The sequence below is a fragment of the Toxorhynchites rutilus genome, chromosome 3 (genome assembly GCF_029784135.1).
Source record: "Toxorhynchites rutilus septentrionalis strain SRP chromosome 3, ASM2978413v1, whole genome shotgun sequence".
In the NCBI taxonomy this organism is placed as follows: Eukaryota; Metazoa; Arthropoda; class Insecta; order Diptera; family Culicidae; genus Toxorhynchites; species Toxorhynchites rutilus.
The window spans coordinates 61954434-61957496 of NC_073746.1; the positions used below are offsets into that span (position 1 = coordinate 61954434).

General features: G+C 42.8%; 1 non-coding gene across 1 annotated transcript; it reads right to left on the bottom strand.

The window, feature by feature from the left end:
- Positions 1 to 1952: 1952 nt before the first annotated feature.
- Trnat-cgu (transfer RNA threonine (anticodon CGU)) lies at positions 1953 to 2024 on the bottom strand. Its single transcript has one exon. It is a non-coding gene; the product is annotated as a tRNA-Thr (tRNA).
- Positions 2025 to 3063: the final 1039 nt, after the last annotated feature.

Consider the following 3063-nt stretch of genomic DNA (forward strand, 5'->3'; position numbering starts at 1 on the left):
CGGTATAAATTCGACATTTATTTGTACATCATACACGAAAATAGCAGAAATAGTGCATACAACAAAATATCAAAAGTTATGTTTAAACACGATTGCATTCCTGAAGCATAGCTCAAACCATCAACATTTTAAGTGCAACAGGGAGAGTTTGAATTGATAAAAAACCAGATTAGGGTTTTATTGAATTTTAGGTTGTTGATATTCCTTCATTTGTCCGAAAATTCATGATACGTTCCAGTGAAAATGTGTCGAACACAATGTTTTGATATGTTACAAATATAATTATTTAGATTTTTTTTTTTTTTTTTTTTATCCAAAATATATATTTTATTAAGGCTCATATGGCGTCAGCCTAACGGGGCCGGGAGTTCAATATTTTGACAATGTTTGCTTAGACTATGTTAGTAATATGTAACCGATTACTCGCGGTTGACTCGAGGTTAGTATTACAAGTGTTCTCATAATTGGTATGTCGCAGTCTTCGATGCTCTGTACGTGTGCCCGACACGGGATACTCCCTATTGGGATGCAGCTGACCATTTATCAGCAACGCCCCCCTAGTCTGTACCCCGTATCTAGCGTGGTGCGTCTTTCTCGAGGAATCCATGATAGAATGGTCACTAGCCGGCGCAATCATCAGCTCGTGTAGAGTTGTCATGAGCGGTAGAACCTTTGGCTCTTGTTGAATAATCAGTGGACTGCACAACCTTCGGCCCGTGCATCTGTAAAGAGTGTGTGTATGTATTGCCGCGACTAAGTAAAAGTTTATCGATCGGATAGGAGGGATATGAAACGGGGACACAACGAAGGAAACATCATTAAACGTTGACATCGGCGTTTCTGAGGAACAGGTATAGATGAAGCAGAAGATCAGGATCACGGCTACCTAAGATATCCCGGACGGGGTTATCTGATTGTCTGCCTTGTGCTCTCAGTGCTCTAGAGAGCTGAGAGCGAGCAGCATGGAACCGGATACAAGACCAGACAACATGCTCGATGTCGTGGTAGCCATCGCCACAATCACAAAGATTGTTTGCTGAGAGCCCAATGCGATAGAGATGCGCGTTTAGGTTGTAGTGATTGGACATAAGCCGAGATATCACGCGAATGAAATCACGACCTACATTCAATCCCTTGAACCATGCACTCGTCGAGACCTTAGGGATAATCGTGTGTAACCAACGACCTCATCTCCACTCCACATGCGCTGCCAACTTACGAGCGTGTACTAACGAGGAATGTGGAAAAATTCATTATAAGCAATTTGCCTTTCAAAAAGTGTGCCCTCTAAAGCGCCCACCTTAGCTAGCGAGTCCGCTTTCTCATTCCCCGGAATCGAGCAATGAGAGGGAACCCATGCTAAGGTAATCTTGAATAATTTTTCGACCAAAACACTCAATAGTTGTCTTATTCTTGTTAGGAAATAAGATGAGCGTTTATCAACTTTCATTGAGCGGATTGCCTCTATTGAGCTGAGACTGTCTGAAAAAATAAAATAGTGGTCGATGGGCAATGTTTCAATGATCCCTAATGCGTAATATATCGCACCCAGTTCAGCGACATACACGGAACAAGGATCTTTGAGTTTGAAAGAGGCACTGGATTTTTAATGAAGATGCCGAAGCCAGTGGACCCGTTTATGAATGAACCGTCAGTAAAGAACATTTTATCAGATCTAACTTTCCCATATTCTGCCGAAAATATCGGCGGAATAGAATCGGAGCGTAGGTGATCTGGGATTCCATGGATTTTTTATGTTTACAGTTATTTTCAAAATGGGTAATGCTAGGCAAATAAAGGGTAAACTAATTTTCATTTAAAGAAGAGAACCATTTGTTTAACGGGTCTGATAGATTGATCTACGAATATTTTTGTTAGAATGCATATTCATGATAATGTCTTGATCTTATATTGTATTAAGCGAACCAAATGCATCTTCAAAAAAACTTATCTGCCTCCTGTGAGGATCGAACTCACGACCGCTGGTTTACGAGACCAGCGCTCTACCGCTGAGCTAAAGAGGCGTCTATTCCCCATTATCCAATCGATTTTTTGTATCTTTCGGATTTGTCATCGGATCGTATTAGCAAACAATAGTAATTTGTTTTCGTTTCTCACTCCAAGAAACAATGCAAAATAACCTTTGAAGCACGCTCTAGTCGCGCAAATCGATTAACCTCGTAAACATTCTGTCGTGCACAAATCCACTGCGAAAAACGACAACAATGGCAAACTCCTCTGAACCGAGGATGGGCACATTAAATAGTAAAACAACAACCGACCAAACGACGATGTTGCTGATGATGATGAGCCGTCAAAATGCGTGTTTCATTGAGATTAATGTTCTTCGCCCGAACTCGCAGAGGTTGAAACGATGACAGAGCAAGAGGGGGTGGTGGAAAAACCGTTTGTTTGCACATTGAGACAGGTTTGTAAACTGTAACGCGGCCTACGACAGCTGAAACACCTCCTCCCTGGCCCGCGGACTGGATAGTGTGGATTTATGTTGTTGGCAGTTGAAATGAAATTACGCTCTCGGACTGGACGATCTCTTTCTCCGCGTCTTCTTTGGATCGCGTCTCGCGGATGTGATCAATTTTGTGTGAATCCACCTCCGACGGTCAGATAGAGTCGTGACGACGGTTAACCTGTGCCTGGAAATGAAGTATTAATTTTTTAGCGGATCTCGATGACCCCCAACGTGATGGTAATTATCCTAGCGTGAGAATATGATGTGCGATGCGTCCGAGAGGAACTTTCGGAGTGTTCCCAGTGTACTTATGACATGAGTTCAATAAACTGAAGGTTTCTAATACTTTGCATACCCAAATGCCAGCTTCAGCTGCCCAATTCCAGCACGAATTCCAGTTACCGTTGGATTGCCTCTGGTTGAACTGCGGGCGTCTGATCATTACTGACATAACGATCATCGAGCCTAGTGTCCAATGATTCATCAGCGTCACAACAAGGCATTCCTGAGCTCATTCAATTCGCCGTTCCAATTAGGCTACCTCCCAAATTGATATCATTCCTTTCCAGCGGTCAGCCTCTGGACCTTCGCGG